This window comes from Triticum dicoccoides, chromosome 1B (genome assembly GCF_002162155.2).
Source record: "Triticum dicoccoides isolate Atlit2015 ecotype Zavitan chromosome 1B, WEW_v2.0, whole genome shotgun sequence".
Taxonomy (NCBI): domain Eukaryota; kingdom Viridiplantae; phylum Streptophyta; class Magnoliopsida; order Poales; family Poaceae; genus Triticum; species Triticum dicoccoides.
The window spans coordinates 497223643-497242154 of NC_041381.1; the positions used below are offsets into that span (position 1 = coordinate 497223643).

At 43.0% G+C, this 18512-nt stretch overlaps 1 pseudogene; it reads right to left on the reverse strand.

Annotated features, from left to right (window-relative positions):
• Positions 1-6230: 6230 nt before the first annotated feature.
• On the reverse strand, positions 6231-16750 carry LOC119350508 (annotated as a pseudogene).
• Between the last annotated feature and the right edge of the window lie 1762 nt (positions 16751-18512).

Genomic DNA, 18512 nt, shown 5'->3' on the forward strand with positions numbered 1-18512 from the left:
AGTAGACCAAAACGATTCTGCATCTACTACTATTACTCCACACATTGACCGATATCCAGCATACATCTAGTGTATTAAGTTAACAAGAATGGAGTAACACCTTAAGAAAGATGACATGATGTAGAGGGATAAACTCAAGCAATATGATATAAACCCCATCTATTTATCCTTAATGGAAACAATACAATACGTGCCTTGCTACCCCTTCCGTCACTGGGTGAGGAGACCGCAGGATTGAACCCATCACAAAGCACTTCTCCCGTTGCAAGAAAAACAAAGCTAGTTGGCTAAACCAAATCGATAGATCAAAGAGAATTACTAAGCTATCTCAATCATGCATAAAAGAGTTCAAAGAAGACTCAAATAATATTCATAGATAATTTGATCATAAATCCACAATTCATCGGATCTCAACAAACGCATTTCAAAAGAAGATTACATCGAATAGATCTCCAAGAACATCGAGGAGAACATTGTATTGAAGAGCAAAGAGAGAGAAGAAGCCATCTAGCTACTAGCTATGGACCCATAGGTCTGTGGTAAACTACTCACATGTCATTGGAAGGGCAGCAAGGTTGGTGTAGAGGCCCTTCGTAATCGAATCCCCCTCCGGTAGAGTGCCAAAAAAGGCCCCAAGATGGGATCTCACAGGAAACAGAAGCTTGCATCGGCGGAAAAGTATTTTTGGTGTGCCCTCTGGTATAGGGGGAATATCTGAGGATTTATAGTGCAAGGATTAGGGTTAGTAGGTCTATGAGGGGCCCAGAAGCCCTGGGTGCGCCCCCCCGGGGCGTGCCCCTATGGCTTGTGGCCGCCTCATAGGTCTTCTGGCCTAATGTCCAAGTCTCATGGGTTTCTTTTGGTCCAAGAAAAATCATCGTAAAGTTTTATTCTGTTTGGACTCCATTTTATATTCCTTTTCTATAAAAGACAAAAACAAGGAAAAAACAGAAACTATCACTGGGCACTATGTTAATAAGTTAGTCCCAAAAATAATATAAAATAGAATATTAATGCATATAAATAGATAATATAATAGCATGGAACAATAAAAAATGATAGATACGTTGGAGACGTATCAAGCATCCCCAAGCTTAATTCCTGCTCGTCCTCGAGTAGGTAAATGATAAAAACAGAATTTTTGATGTGAAATGCTACTTAACATATTTATCAATGCAATTCTTCTTATTGTGGCATGAATATTCATATCCATAAGATTCAAAACAAAAGTTTGATATTGACATAAAAACAATAATACTTCAAGCATACTAATAAAGCAATCATGTCTTCTCAAAATATCATGGCTAAAGAAAGTTATCCCTACAAAATCATATAGTCTGGCTATGCTCTATCTTCATCACACAAAGTATTTCATCATGCACAACCCCGATGACAAGCCAAGCAATTGTCTCATACTTTTAATGTTCTCAAGATTTTTCAACTTTCACGCAATACATGAGCATGAGCCATGGATATAGCACTATAGGTGGAATAGAATAAGGTGGAGGTTGTGAGGAGAAGACAAAAAAGAGAAAGTCTCACATCAACTAGGCAAATTAATGGGCTATGGAGATGCCCATCAATTGATATCGATGCAAGTGACTAGGGATTGCCATGCAATGGATGCACTAGAGCTATAAGTGTATGAAAGCTCAAAAAGAAACTAAGTGGGTGTGCATCCAACTTACTTGCTCACGAAAACCTAGGGAAATTTGAGGAAGCCCATCATTGGAACATACAATATAAGTGAAGAATGATAGTTCATCAATTTCTACAAAATAAAACCACCACCATGCTCTAAAAAGATATAAGTGAAGCACTAGAGCAACTACCTAGCTCAAAAGATATAAGTGAACCACATAGAGTATTCTAATAAATTCATGATTGATGTGTGTTCCTCTCAAAAGGTGTGTTCAACAAGGATGATTGTGGCAAACTAAAAAGTTAAAGAATCATATCATACAAGAAAAACACGTATCATGTGGTGAATAAAAATATAGCCTCAAGTAAATTTACCAATTGATTGAAGACAAAAGAGGGGATGCCATCCGGGACACCCCCAAGCTTAGATGCTTGGTTGTCCTTAAATATTACCTTGGGGTGCCTTAAGCATCCCCAAGATTAGGCTCTTTCCACTCCTTATTCCATGGTCCATCAAAACTTTACTGAAAACTTGAAAACTTCACAACGCAAAACTCAACAGAAAACTTGTAAGATTCGTTAGTATAATAAAATAAATTACCACTTTAGGTACTATTGTGAACTCATTCTAAATTTATATTGGTGTTATATCTACTGTATTCCAACTTCTCCATGGTTCATACCCCCCGATACTACCTATAGATTCATCAAAATAAGCAAACAACACATAGAAAATAGAATCTTTCAAAAACAGAACAGTCTGTAGTAATCTGGAAATTTGGTATACTTTTGTAACTCAAAAAATTCTGAAAAATTAGGACAGTCTAGGAAATTTGTATACCAATATTTTGTAAAAAAACTGAGATCAAAAGTGCGCTTCTATGAACTACTAAAATTCTGGCAATGAGCGCAAAAGTTTCTGTTTTTCCAACAAGATCAAATCAACTATCACCATAGACCATCCCAAAGGTCTTACTTGGCTCAAACACTAATTTAAACACTAAAACACAATTAATACAGAGGTAATAATGTGTATTTATTGAAAAACAGAAGCAAAAACAAAAAACACAAAATAAAAATTGGGTTGCCTCCTAACAAGTGCTCTTGTTTAACACCCCTAGCTAGGCATATTGCATAGATCTAGGTATTGTCATCTTTGGTATGCAATCCATAAGTGGCCCTCATAATAGATTCATATGGCAACTTAATTTTCTTTCTTGGAAAGTGTTCCATGCCCTTCCTTAACGGAATTTGAAATCTAATGTTTCCTTCTTTCATAAGCACCAATCATTCTAAGGAAAGATCTACCAAGAATAATAGGACATGTAAGATTGCAATCTATATCAAGCACAATAAAATCTACGGTCACATAATTCCTATTTTCAACTATAAGAACATCATTAATCCTTCCCATAGGTTTCTTAATATTGGAATCCGCTAGATACAAATTCAAAGAACAATCATCAAATTGGAAACCTAGCACATCACATAAAGTTTTTGGAATTGTGGAAACGCTAACACCCAAATCACACAAAGAATTGCACTCATAATCTTTAATTTTAATCTTAATAGTATCTTCCCACTTATCATAAAGCTTTCTAGGGATTGAAACTCCCAACTCAAGTTTTTCTTCAAAAGATTTCATCATAGCATTACCGATATGTTTAGTAAAAGCCTTATTTTGACTATAAGCATGAGGTTAATTTAGCATGGATTGCAGCAAGGAAATACAATATATTAAAGAGCAATTATCATAATTAAAGTCCTTGAAATCCAAAAGAGTGGGTTCATCACTACTTAAAGTTTTGACCTCGCCAATCCCACTTTTATCAATCTTTTCATTAAGATCTTCACCCTCCAAATTACTGGGACGCCTTCTAGATAAAGTTGACTCATCTACAGTCCCATCTTTATCAAGTTTTACATTAGCAAACAAAGATTCAATAGCAGTCACACCAATCACTTTAAGATCTTCATTATTATTATCACAAAAACAAGAATAACACTCTCTTAGCACGCATCCTACCAGTTCTTTCTTTACTTTCATTAATAGAGATTCTAATAGCTTTTAAAGACTCATTAATATCATGCTTGGGTGGCATACATCTCATATTCAAAGAATCAATCTCAAGAGGAATTCTATCAATGTTCCTAGCCAAATCATCAATCTTAAGCAATTTTTCTTTAACCATAACATTAAAAATCTTTTGAGAATTAATGAAATCTTTAATATTATTCTCAAAATCAGAGGGTATTTTATTATAATTTCCATAAGAATTGTTGTAGGAATTACCATAACTATTAGAGGAATTACTAGGAAACGACCTAGGGTTGAAATTACCTCTATACGCGTTATTACCAAAATTGTTCCTACCAACAAAATTCACATCCATAGATTCATTATTATTCTCAATAAAAGTGAAAAAGGTATATCATTAGGATCAATAGGAGAACTCTTACTAGCAATAAATTTCATAAGCTCATCCATTTTTTCACTCAAAGTATTAGTTTCTTCAATCGCATGCACTTTTTTACTAGTAGAAGATCTTTCGGTATGCCATTGAGAGTAATTTGCCATAATATTATCTAGGAGTTTAGTAGATTCTCCTAATGTGATTTTCATAAAAGTACCTCCCGCGGTGGAATCTAAAACATTTCTAGATGCAAAATTCAATCTGGCATAAATTTTTTGTATGATCATCCATAAACTTAAACCATGAGTAGGGTAATTTCTTATCATCAATTTCATCCTCTCCCAAGATTGTGCAACATGTTCATGATCAAGTTGCTTAAAATTGATTGTATCGTTCCTAAGGGAGATGATCTTAGCGGGAGGAAATACTTCGAAATAAAAGCATATTTACAATTGTTCCATGAATCAATACTATTTTTAGGCAAAGATGAAAACCAAGTTTCGTAGTGAGAACGGAAATAGCTTCAATTTAACAATATCATTATCCACATCTATTTTCTTTTGCATATCACACAACTCAATAGAAATATTTAGATGGGATGCAACATCTTCATTAGTGTTGGGAATCGTTGCATGGAAATCAAAAAAATTTCTACGCGCACGCAATGATCTATCCATGGAGATGCATAGCAACGAGAGGGAGAGTGTGTCTACGTACCCTCATAGACCATAAGAGGAAGCGTTTCACAACATGGTTGATGTAGTCAAACTTCTTCGCGCTTCAACCGATCAAGTACCGAACACACGGCACCTCCGCGTTCTGCACATGTTCAACTCGGTGACGTCCCTCGTCTTCTTGATCTAGCAAGACGTCGAGGTAGTAGATTAGTTCCGTCAGCACGACGGTGTGGTGACGGTGATGGTGAAGTTATGTCCACAGGGCTTCGCCTAAGCACTACGAAAATATGACCATCTTTAATCAACGAGCTAGTCTAGTAGAGACTCACTAGCACTACTAGGAAAAAGGCTACTAGCAGCGCGGGTACCCGCGCTACTAGTATCGCGCTATAGTTAATAGTTAGTAGTAGCGTGGGTTAAACCCGCGCTACTACTAACTTTGTTAGTAATAGCGTGTACCACCCGCGCTACTGCTATTACATACACGCGCTACTACTAATGAAATAGTAGTAGCATGGGAAATTAGTATCCTATATACTAGTAGCGCTCAGTTTCCTCCCCACGCTACTACTAACTTATTAGGAATTAAAAATAATAAACCAATACACATCATTACAAATACAAGATTTATAATAAACCAGCATTAGAACACATCCAGTAAGAGCATACATAATTGACATGGACTCCTATTTCATGGTTAACTGGACACCGAAGCCAATAAATGAGCCAAAACCCCATCATTATGCATTGGTACTCACAGTTGACCACTTCAAAGAACATGCAAGTATGTATGTCATTAACAATTGCAAACATAAGTTTCTTTCTACTACAGTTGTTGTATTTACTATCACACAACTCCTCATTCTACCCGTTCTCACTCCAATAATAAGAAAAATGAAAAGGAAAAATAGAGATAATCTGCCACAATTGCACTTCGGTGTCATGGATTCAGACTGCCGCTTCAACATCTCATTATCCTGCAGCAATGGAAATTTGCCCAAACCTAACCATCTTGACTTGAATATGTTAATCTGCCAAGAAATATAAAGACATGTCAGTAGCACAACCAGAGAAACCAGATTTTAGTGTAATTGCTGAGATGCAAGTGCAACAAAATGCAAGAAGCTATTAAGGCACTACTTAGCTTAGTATATCCCAGGTGCTTTCTGCAATCATATGGCGCAGACACATCAACAAGGAGGTGGTCTTGGAAAGTTCAGAGAAGTTGTGGACATTTTAAGTGGAACAAATGACAAAATCGTAAGGCGACTAAGGAATGGACGCGCAAATAAGAAATCCCCAACATGTACGCCCCTGCAAAATTATATAGCCTCTCAGTTCTTGCTATGGATTCTTTAGTCCTTTTCCACAGGCCTAACATATATAATCCATATATAACCAATCACATAAGGATGACCAACATGTCACAGTCCTAGAAACTACTATAAAATAGAAGTAGGTGCAAACGTCTATTTTCACTTACTAATTGACGTTTCTATCAAACAATCGTAGAAGCGATCAACAACTGTTTATCTTTCTACATCAATTTAGACAGTTAACAGTAAGCAAAGATAGCATTATAATCCCAGTCAACTATGTATATAACTAGAAAAAAATGATGAAAACAAGAAGACTGTCCAACCAATTGACTACAATTATTGAGGAGCTACATGGAGAGTGCTAGTATTAAAATCGACCTTGCAATCTAGGCTCGATCGAAACTGAAACTGAAACCGGCCTTGCAATCTAGGCTCCTCCACCTTTCACAGCGGTGGAGCAAACTGAAACTGAAATCAGCCTTGCAATCTACTACAAACCCTCAACAAAATTCGTATTGAAACTTTTTTTTAAAACAGCCTCTACAAGGCCGTAAATTGGCATACGAAAACAATGCGCTCAAGATACTAACTTTCGGGACAGCAAACTAAAACGATGGCTGCTCTCAAACCATACATCCAAATGACGCAAATAAATACTCTACGGAAAGCTTGGAACTTGCTTTACAGATTTCATATAGAGGCAACTCGAAATTCTGAGAATAACTAACTCGTTTTTCACCTAGAAGCTGTCTGTCCAGATTTGACAGTGCAGTTTTTAACTGAACCAGATTCAGTTTACAGCCAGAGATACCCAGTGCTCCAGACTTTTGCTAGAAGGCAATCAACACCTTGCAACATCATGGATGGGCTATATCCCTAACTGATTTGACTAAGCAAAGGAACTAACATAGAGAAGGTCCGACCAGGCACCAAAACCAAATAAGTATAAGCACTGAAATCACCAACGAATTTGCAAATTGGTTCAGGAATCCATCTCCAATTATCAAATCTAATTCTAATCTATGAGATGCTGCCACAGATCCCTAGTTCTTACCTAGCCAGCATCATAGAGAAGAGGGCTGATACGTACCGCTGGTGCTCGCCTCAGACAAGAAGAAGCAGGAAAAGGTGCGGCGCGGCCAGCGCCATGGATTCTCACAACGAACTGCAAAAATATATTCAGTGAGTTGCGACAGAATTGAAAGGAGCTGCAAATGAACACATGTTTTAACAGCAGGAAAGTCATGAATGGGCAAACTAAAGTGCATGGCTTCAGGGATACAAGACTAATAAGGTGCATAGAGAGATGTTATAAACTTGTTCATATTGTTGGGGATCGTTGTAGAAATTAAAAAATTTCTACGCATCACCAAGATAAATATATGGAGTAACTAGCAACAAGAGAGAGGGGAGTGCATCTTCATACCCTTGAAGATCGCGAGTCGGAAGCATTACAAGAACGCGGATGAAGGAGTCGTACTCGTAGCGATTCAGATCATGGTGGATTCCGATCTAAGCACCGAACAACGGCACCTCCGCGTTCAACACACGTGCAGCCCGGTGACGTCTCCCGCACCTTGATCCAGCAAGGAGGAGGGAGAGGTTGAGGAAGATGGCTCCAGCAGCAGCATGATGGCGTGGTGGTGATGGAGTGGCAGTTCTCCGGCAGGGCTTCGCCAAGCTCACGCGGAGGAGGAGAGGTGTTGGGGAGGGGAGGGGCTGCACCTTGGATGTTGTGCTGCAGCCCTCCCTCCACCCCTCTATTTATAAGTAGAAGGGGGAAGGGGGTCGGCCCCTCTAGATGAGATCTAGAGGGGGGCGGCGGCCAAGGGGGAGGGGGCTTGCCCCCCAAGCAAGGGGGCGCCCCCTTTAGGGTCCCCCCTGACCCTAGGCGAATGGGCCCTGGGGGGGTGGCGCCCAGCCCACTTAGGGGCTGGTTCCCTTCCACCTACAGCCCATAAGGCCCTCCGCGGCAGGTGGACCCTCCCGGTGGACCCCCGGAACCCCTCCGATGGTCCCGGTACAATAGCGGTATACCCCAAATATTTCCGGTGACCGTATGATGACTTCCCATATATAAATCTTCACCTCCGGACCATTCCGGAACTCCTCGTGACGTTCGGGATCTCATTTGAGACTCCGAACAACATTCGGTAATCACATACAAATCTTCCTTATAACCCTAGCATCATCGAACCTTAAGTGTGTAGACCCTACGGGTTCGGGAATCATGCAGACATGACCGAGACAACTCTCCGGCCAATAACCAACAGCGTGATCTAGATACCCATGTTGGCTCCCACATGTTCCACGATGATCTCATCGGATGAACCACGTTGTCGAGGATTCAAGTAATCCCGTATACAATTCCCTTTGTCAATCGGTATGTTACTTGCCCGAGATTCGATCGTCGGTATCCCAATACCTCGTTCAATCTCGTTACCAGCAAGTCACTTTACTCGTTCCACAATGCATGATCCCGTGACCAACTACTTAGTCACATTGAGCTCATTAGGATGATGCATTACCGAGTGGGCCCAGAGATACCTCTCTGTCATACGGAGTGACAAATCCCGGTCTCGATTCGTGTCAACCCAACATACACTTTCGGAGATACATGTAGTGCACTTTTATGGCCACCCAGTTACGTTGTGACGTTCATACACCCAAAGCATTCCTACGGTATCCGGGAGTTGCATGATCTCATGGTCTAAGGAAATGATACTTGACATTAGAAAATCTTTAGCAAACGAACTACACGATCTTGTGCTATGCTTAGGATTGGGTCTTGTCCATCACATCATTCTCCTAATGATGTGATCCCGTTATCAATGACATCCAATGTCCATAGTCAGGAAACCATGACTATCTGTTGATCAATGAGCTAGTAAACTAGAGGCTCACTAGGGACTTGTTGTGGTCTATGTATTCACACATGTATTACAGTTTCTGGTCAATACAATTATAGCATGAACAACAGACAATTATCATGAACAAGGAAATATAATAATAACCATTTTATTATTGCCTCTTGGGCATATTTCCAACAGTCTCCCACTTGCACTAGAGTCAATAATCTAGTTACATTGTGATGAATTGAACACTCATAGAGTTCTGGTGTTGATCATGTTTTGCTCATGGAAGAGGTTTAGTCAACGGATCTGCGACATTCATATTCGTATGCACTTTACAAATATCTATGTCTCCATCTTGAACGTTTTCACGAATGGAGTTGAAGCGACGCTTGATGTGCCTGGTCTTCTTGTGAAACCTGGGCTCCTTGGCAAGGGCAATAGCTCTAGTGTTGTCACAGAAGAGAGTCATCGGCCCCGATGCATTGGGAATAACTCCTAGGTCGGTAATGAACTCCTTCATCCAGATTGCTTCATGTGCTGCCTCTGAGGCTGCCATGTACTCCGCTTCACATGTAGATCCCGCCACGATGCTTTGCTTGCAACTACTCCATCTTACTGCCCCACCATTCAAAATATACACGTATCCGGTTTGTGACTTGGAGTCATCCAGATCTATGTCGAAGCTAGCATCGACGTAACCCTTTACGACGAGCTCTTCGTCACCTCCATAAACGAGAAACATATCCTTAGTCCTTTTCAGGTACTTCAGGATATTCTTGACCGCTGTCCACTGTTCCATGCCGGGATTACTTCGGTACCTTCCTACCAAACTTACGGCAAGGTTTACATCAGGTCTGGTACACAACATGGCATACATAATAGACCCTATGGCTGAGGCACAGGGGATGACACTCATCTTTTCTCTATCTTCCGACGTGGTCGGGCTTTGAGTCGAGCTCAATTTCACACCTTGCAATACAGGCAAGAACCCCTTTCTTGGACTGATCCATATTGAAATTCTTCAATATCTTATCAAGGTATGTGCTTTGCGAAAGGCCTATGAGGCGTCTTGATCTATCTCTATAGATCTTGATGCCTAATATGTAAGCAGCTTCTCCAAGGTCCTCCATTGGAAAACACTTGTTCAAGTAGGCCTTTATGCTTTCCAAAAGTTCTATATCATTTCCCATCAATAGTATGTCATCCACATATAGTATGAGAAATGCTACAGAGCTCCCACTCACTTTCTTGTAAATGCAGGCTTCTCCATAAGTCTGCATAAACCCAAACGCTTTGATCATTTCATCAAAGCAAATGTTCCAACTCCGAGATGCTTGCACCAGCCCATAGATGGAGCGCTGGAGCTTGCATACCTTATTAGCATTCTTAGGATTGACAAAACCTTCCGGCTGCATCATATACAATTCTTCCTTAAGGAAGCCGTTAAGGAATGCCATTTTGACGTCCATTTGCCATATCTCATAATCATAGAATGCGGCAATTGCTAACATGATTCGGACGGACTTTAGTTTCGCTACAGGTGAGAAGGTCTCATCGTAGTCAACCCCTTGAACTTGTCGATAACCCTTAGCGACAAGCCGAGCCTTATAGATGGTAACATTACCATCCGCGTCCGTCTTCTTCTTAAAGATCCATTTATTTTCTATCGCTCTCCGATCATCGGGCAAGTCTGTCAAAGTCCATACTTTGTTTTCATACATGGATCCTATCTCGGATTGCATGGCTTCAAGCTATTTGTTGGAATCTGGGACCGCCATCGCTTCTTCATAGTTCGAAGGTTCACCGTTGTCTAACAACATGATTTCTAGGACAGGGTTGCCATACCATTCTGGTGTGGAACGTGTCCTTGTGGACCTACGAAGTTTAGTAGCAACTTGATATGAAGTACCTTGATCATCATCATTAACTTCCTCTCTAGTCGGTGCAGGCACCACAGAAACATCTTCCTGAGCTACGCTACTTTCTGCTTCAAGAGGCAGTACTTCATCAAGTTCTACTTTCCTCCCACTTACTTCTTTCGAGAGAAACTCTTTCTCTAGAAAGGACCCGTTCTTGGCAACAAAGATCTTGCCTTAGGATCTGAGGTAGAAGGTATACCCAATGGTTTCCTTAGGGTATCCTATGAAGATGCATTTTTCCGACTTGGGTTCAACTTTTCAGGTTGAAGTTTCTTGACATAAGCATCGCATCCCCAAACTTTTAGAAATGACAGCTTAGGTTTCTTCCCAAACCATAACTCATACGGTGTCGTCTCAACAGATTTAGACGGTGCCCTATTTAAAGTGAATGTAGCTGTTTCTAGAGTGCATCCCCAAAATGATAGCGGTAAATTGGTAAGAGACATCATAGATCGCACCATATCCAATAGAGTGCGATTACGACGTTCGGACACACCGTTACGCTGAGGTGTTCCAGGCGGCGTGAGTTGTGAAAAAATTCCACATTTCCTTAAGTGCGTACCAAATTCGTGACTCAAATATTCTCCCACACGATCTGATCGTAAGAACTTTATTTTTCTGTCACCTTGATTCTCTACCTCATTCTGAAATTCCTTGAACTTTTCAAAGGTCTCGGACTTGTGTTTCATCAAGTAGACATAACCATATCTACTTAAGTCATCAGTGAGGGTGAGAACATAACGATAGCCTCCGCGAGCCTCAACGCTCATTGGACCGCACACATCAGTATGTATGATTTCCAATAAGTTGGTTGCTCGCTCCATTGTTCCGGAGAACGGAGTCTTGGTCATTTTGCCCATGAGGCATGGTTCGCATGTGTAAAAAGACTCTAAAAGTCCATCTGCATGGAGCTTCTTCATGCGTTTGACACCAATGTGACCAAGGCGGCAGTGCCACAAGTATGTGGGACTATCGTTATCAACCTTACATCTTTTAGTATTCACACTATGAATATGTGTAACATCACGTTCGAGATTCATTAAGAATAAACCATTGACCAGCGGGGCATGACCATAAAACATATCTCTCATATAAATAGAACAACCATCATTCTCGGATTTAAATGAGTAGCCATCTCACATTAAACAAGATCTAGATACAATGTTCATGCTCAAAGCTGGCACTAAATAACAATTATTGAGGTTTAAAACTAATCCCGTAGGTAAATGTAGAGGTAGCGTGCCGACGGCGATCACATCAACCTTGGAACCATTCCTGATGTGCATCATCACCTCGTCCTTCGCCAGTCTCCGCTTATTCCGCAGCTCCTGCTTTGAGTTACAAATATGAGCAAGTGCACCGGTATCAAATACCCAGGAGCTACTACGAGTACTGGTAAGGTACACATCAATAACATGTATATCACATATACCTTTGGTGTTGCCCGCCTTCTTGTCCGCTAAGTACTTGGGGAAGTTCCGCTTCCAGTGTCCGTTTCCCTTGCAATAAAAGCACTCAGTCTCAGGCTTGGGTCCATGCTTTGGCTTCTTCCCGGCAACTGGCTTACCGGGCGCGGCAACTCCCTTGTCGTCCTTCTTGAATTTCTTCTTACCCTTGCCTTTCTTGAAACTAGTGGTTTTATTGACCATCAACACTTGATGTTCCTTTTTGATCTCCACCTCCACTGATTTTAGCATTGAATATACTCAGGAATGGTTTTCACCATCCCCTGCATATTGAAATTCATCACAAAGCTCTTGTAGCTAGGTGGAAGCAACTGGAGGATTCTGTCGACTACCGCATCATCCGGGAGATTAACTCCCAATTGAGATAAGCGGTTGTGCAACCCAGACATTTTGAGTATGTGCTCGCTGACAGAACCATTCTCCTCTATCTTACAACTATAGAACTTGTCGGAGATTTCATATATCTTGACCCGGGCATGAGCTTGGAAAACCATTTTCAGCTCTTGGAACATCTCATATGCTCCGTGCTGCTGAAAACACTTTCGGAGCCCCGGTTCTAAGCTGTAAAGCATGCCGCACTGAACCAGGGAGTAATCATCACTACGTGACTGCCAGGCGTTCATAACGTCTTGAGTTGCTGGGAAAACGGGTGCTTCACCTAGCAGTGCATCTAGGACATATGCTTTCTTGGCAGCTATGAGGATGACCCTCAAGTTCCGGACCCAGTCCGTATAGTTGCTACCATCGTCTTTCAGCTTGGTTTTCTCTAGGAACACGTTGAAGTTGAGGGCAACATTAGCGTGGGCCATGTGATCTACAAGACATATTGCAAAGATTTTAGAATAAGTTCATGATAATTAAGTTCATCTAATCAAATTATTTAATGAACTCCCACTTAGATAGACATCCCTCTAGTCATCTAAGTGATACATGATCCGAGTCAACTAGGCCGTGTCCGATCATCACGTGAGACGGACTAGTCATCATCGGTGAACATCTTCATGTTGATCGTATCTGCTATACGACTCATGTTCGACCTTTCGGTCTCTTGTGTTCCGAGGCCATGTCTGTACATGCTAGGCTCATCAAGTCAACCTAAGTGTTTTGCATGTGTAAATCTGGCTTACACCCATTGTATTCGAACGTTAGAATCTATCACACCCGATCATCACGTGGTGCTTCGAAACAACAAACCTTCGCAATGGTGCACAGTTAGGGGGGACACTTTCTTGAAATTTTATGAGGGGTCATCTTATTTATGCTACCGTCGTTCTAAGCAAATAAGATGTAAAACATGATAAACATCACATGCAAACAAATAATGACATGATATGGCCAATATCATTTTTGTTCCTTTTGATCTCCATCTTCGGGGCGCCATGATCATCATCGTCACTGGCATGACACCATGATCTCCATCATCGTGTCTTCATGAAGTTGTCTCGCCAACTATTACTTCTACTACTATGGCTAACAGTTTAGCAATAAAGTAAAGTAATTACATGGCGTTATTCAATGACATGCAGGTCATACAATAAATTAAGACAACTCCTATGACTCCTGCTGGTTGTCATACTCATCGACATGCAAGTCGTGATTCCTATTACAAGAACATGATCAATCTCATACATCACATATATATCATTCATCACATCCTTTTGGCCATATCACATCACATGACATATGCTGCAAGAACAAGTTAGACATCCTCTAATTGTTGTTGCAAGTTTTTACGTGGCTGCTATAGGTTTCTAGCAAGAACGTTTCTTACCTATGCCAAAACCACAACGTGATATGCCAATTGCTATTTACCCTTCATAAGGACCCTTTTCATCGAATCCGATCTGACTAAAGTGGGAGAGACAGACACCCGCTAGCCACCTTATGCAACTAGTGCATGTCAGTCGGTGGAACCTGTCTCACATAAGCGTACGTGTAAGGTCTGTCCGGGCTGCTTCATCCCATGATGCCGCCGAATCAAGATAAGACTAGTAGTGGCAAGTAAACTAACAAAATCGACACCCACAACAACTTGTGTTCTACTCGTGCATAGAAACTACGCATAGACCTAGCTCATGATGCCACTGTTGGGGATCGTTGCAGAAATTAAAAAAATTCTACGCATCACCAAGATCAATCTATGGAGTAACTAGCAACGAGAGAGAGGGGATTGCATCTTCATACCCTTGAAGATTGCGAGTCGGAAGTGTTACAAGAACGCGGATGAAGGAGTCGTACTCGTAGCGATTCAGATCACGGTGGATTCCGATCTAAGTGCCGAACAACGGCACCTCTGTGTTCAACACATGTGCATCCTGGTGATGTCTCCTGCACCTTGATCCAGCAAAGAGGAGGGAGAGGTTGAGGAAGATAGCTCCAGCAGCAGCACGACGGCGTGGTGGTGATGGAGTGGCAGTTCTCCGGCAGGGCTTCACCAAGCTCACGCGGAGGAGGAGAGGTGTTGGGGAGGGGAGGGGCTACGCCTTGGATGTTGTGCTGCAGCCCTCCCTCCACCCCTCTATTTATAGGGAGAAGGGGGCCGGCCCCTCTAGATGAGATCTAGAGGGGGGCGGCGGCCAAGGGGGACGGGACTTGCCCCTCAAGGAAGGGGGCGACCCTTTAGGGTTCCCCCCAACCCTAGGCGCATGGGCCCTAGGGGGGATGGCGCCCAGCCCTCTTAGGGACTGGTTCCCTTCCACCTACAGCCCATAAGGCCCTCCGGGGCAGGCGGACCCTCCCGGTGGACCCCCGGAACCCCTCCGGTGCTCCCGGTACAATACCGGTATACCCCCGAATATTTCCGGCGACCGTATAATGACTTCCCATATATAAATCTTCACCTCCGGACCATTCCAGAACTCCTCATGACGCCTGGGATCTCATCCGGGACTCCGAACAACATTCAGAAATCATATACAAATCTTCCTTATAACCCTAGCGTCATCGAACCTTAAGTGTGTAGACCCTACGGGTTCGGGAATCATGCTGACATGACCGAGACAGCTCTCCGGCAAATAACCAACAACGGGATCTGTATACCCATGTTGGCTCCCACATGTTCCACGATGATCTCATCGGATGAACCACGATGTCGAGGATTCAAGTAATCCCGTATACAATTCCCTTTGTCAATCGGTACGTTACTTGCCCGAGATTCGATCTTTGGTATCCCAATACCTCGTTCAATCTCGTTACCGGCAAGTCACTTTACTCGTTCTGCAATGCATGATCTTGTGACCAACTACTTAGTCACATTGAGCTCATTAGGATGATGCATTACCGAGTGGGCCCAGAGATACCTCTCTGTCATACGGAGTGACAAATCCCGGTCTCGATTCGTGTCAACCCAACATACACTTTCGGAGATACCTGTAGTGCACCTTTATAGCCACCCAGTTACGTTGTGATGTTTGGTACACCCAAAGCATTCCTATGGTATCCGGGAGTTGCACGATCTCATGGTCTAAGAAAATGATACTTGACATTAGAAAAGCTTTAGCAAACGAACTACACGATCTTGTGCTATGCTTAGGATTGGGTCTTGTCCATCACATCATTATCCTAATGATGTGATCCCGTTATCAATGACATCCAATGTCCATAGTCAGGAAACCATGACCATCTGTTGATCAACGAGCTAGTCAACTAGAGGCTCACTAGGGACTTGTTGTGGTCTATGTATTCACACATGTATTACGGTTTCCGGTCAATACAATTATAGCATGAAAAATAGACAATTACCATGAACAAGGAAATATAATAATAAACATTTTATTATTGCCTCTAGGGCATATTTCCAACACATATTGACTAGGATAATTAAGGAATAAAAACCAGTGGATCTCGCTTGAATGGATGCAAATGAGGGTTAGCTGTTGCATTAAAGCGATGCATCCATAAATCCAATCTAAGAATGTTACAACTTACATCATCATCATCATGGCCAAATGATAGAGAAGTGAGATGGATCCATACTCTTGGTCTGGGAAGTCCCACTGACCACCCATGTGTTTGTGGCGATGGACGCTTGCACTGCATCGACAGAAAACAGGACACAAACAAGTCAGTAATCCCCATCTACACCTCCACATGGTAAGCAGAAGCAAGCAACGAGTATGCAGAGACACCATGAAGGAAATAAATAACATGCCTTTGGGGTTGATGAACTAGATGACGAGGTCGTCCTTGAAGATGTTGACCTCCTCGATGGCGGGGATGGTGTTGACGCCCACCCTCTTGAGCATGCTCTGCAGCCGCTTGTCATCCGTGGTCGCCGTCTTGTGCACCGCCTTCTTGTTCCTACACCAGACCCCAGCCAACGAGCCAGATTAGCAATTGCAATCCCAACCTTTTCCATAGATCGGTCGCGCCAGTCGAGGACAAGGACCTACCGGCGCATGGTGCCCTTGCCGCTGGTGCGAACGGTGCCGACCATCTTCATGAGCCTCTCCTTGTTCATCTGCGGAACCAGCCACCAAACAAACAACCCGTGAGATCTCCGTCCTGTGGCGGGGCGCCCGATTTGAGCGCGTGATGCACGGGGAGGGGTGTGGGAGGAGGAGGGGACTGACCTTGCCAGAGCGGGTGGGTCACGGTGTCGGCGCCGGCGGGCGGTGGGGGGAGGGGGTGCTCGCTTAGGCTCACCGGAGAGGAGGAAGGGAGCCGACTGCTCTCCTTCCTCGGGCCTGCCTGGATTGAGCATCACCATGGTGCGGATCTCGCACATGAACATGGGACGCAGCGGGTGGGTCGCAGCAGCTTGAGCTAGGGCTTCGGGCGCCGAGAGAGGCAGTGGCTGCTGGTGAGGTGGGGGGCACCGACGGTGGGGTTGGGGAAGAGGAGGTTGTCAGCATTGCCGACGGATATGGGGTTGGTTGGGGGAATCGTGGGGAGTGGAGGAGAAACACAGAGACAAAGGCGAAGGAGGGGTGAGAGGCCGAGGTGGCGGCGGCAAGGAGATCACTTAGCAGTAGCGTTGGGTTTATACCCCACGCTAAACCAATGCTACTACTATGGCATGTCCGGGTGCACGATGGAGACCACTTAGTAGTAGCGTGGGATATATAACCAGCACTACTACTATCAACTTAGTAGTAGCGTGGGTTTATAACCCGCGCTACTACTACTGCTTGTCCCGGAGGGCGCGGTGAAGAACACTTAGTACCAGCGCAGGTTTATACACCTTGCTACTATTATCACCTTAGTAGTAGCGCGGGTTTTATACCCTCGCTACTACTAATTATTAGTAGCGCCTCTTTTTAGACCGTGCTACTAATAAAATTCTGTGTATAAGCTTTTCCCTAGTAGTGTAGGGACACGGTGTTTATTTATGTATTCACACATGTATCAAGGTTTCCGATCAATACAATTCTAGGATGAATAATAAACCTTTATCATGAATAAGGAAATATAAAATAACAATTTTATTATTGCCTCAAGGGCATATTTCCTTCAGTCTCCCACTTGCACTAGAGTCAATAATCTAGTTCACGTCATCTTGTGATTAACACCCATAGTTCACATCGCCATGTGACCAAAACCCAAAGATTGTACTAGAGTCAGTAATCTAGTTCACATCACTATGTGATTAACACCCAAAGAGTACTAAGGCGTGATCTTGTTTTGCTTGTGAGAGAGGTTTAGTAAACGCATCTGCCACATTGAGATCCATATGTATTTCGCAAATTTTTATGTCCATAATGCTCTGCATGGAGCTACTTTAGATAACTGTGTTGGGGAACGTTGCAGAAAATTAAATTTTTTCCTACGGTTTCACCAAGATCCATCTATGAGTTCATCTAAGCAACGAGTCATGGGAGAGAGATTGCATCTACATATCACTTTGTAGATCGCGTACGAAAGCGTTCGAGGGAACGGTGATGATGGAGTCGTACTCGCCGTGATTCAGATCACCGATGACCAAGTGCTGAACGGACAGCACCTCCGCGTTCAACACACGTACGGTACGGACGACGTCTCCTCCTTCTTGATACAGCAAGGGGGAAGGAGAGGTTGAGGAAGAAGGCTCCAGCAGCAGCACGACGGCGTGATGATGGTGGAGAGGCAGTACTCCGACAGGGCTTCGCAAAGCGCTCAACGGAGGAGGAGAGGTGTTGGGGAGGGGAGGGGCTGCGCCTTGGATCAGGTCTTCAGCCCTCCCCTCGCCCCTCTATTTATAGGGGAAGGGGGAAGGGGGCCGGCCCCCTCTAGATGAGATCTAG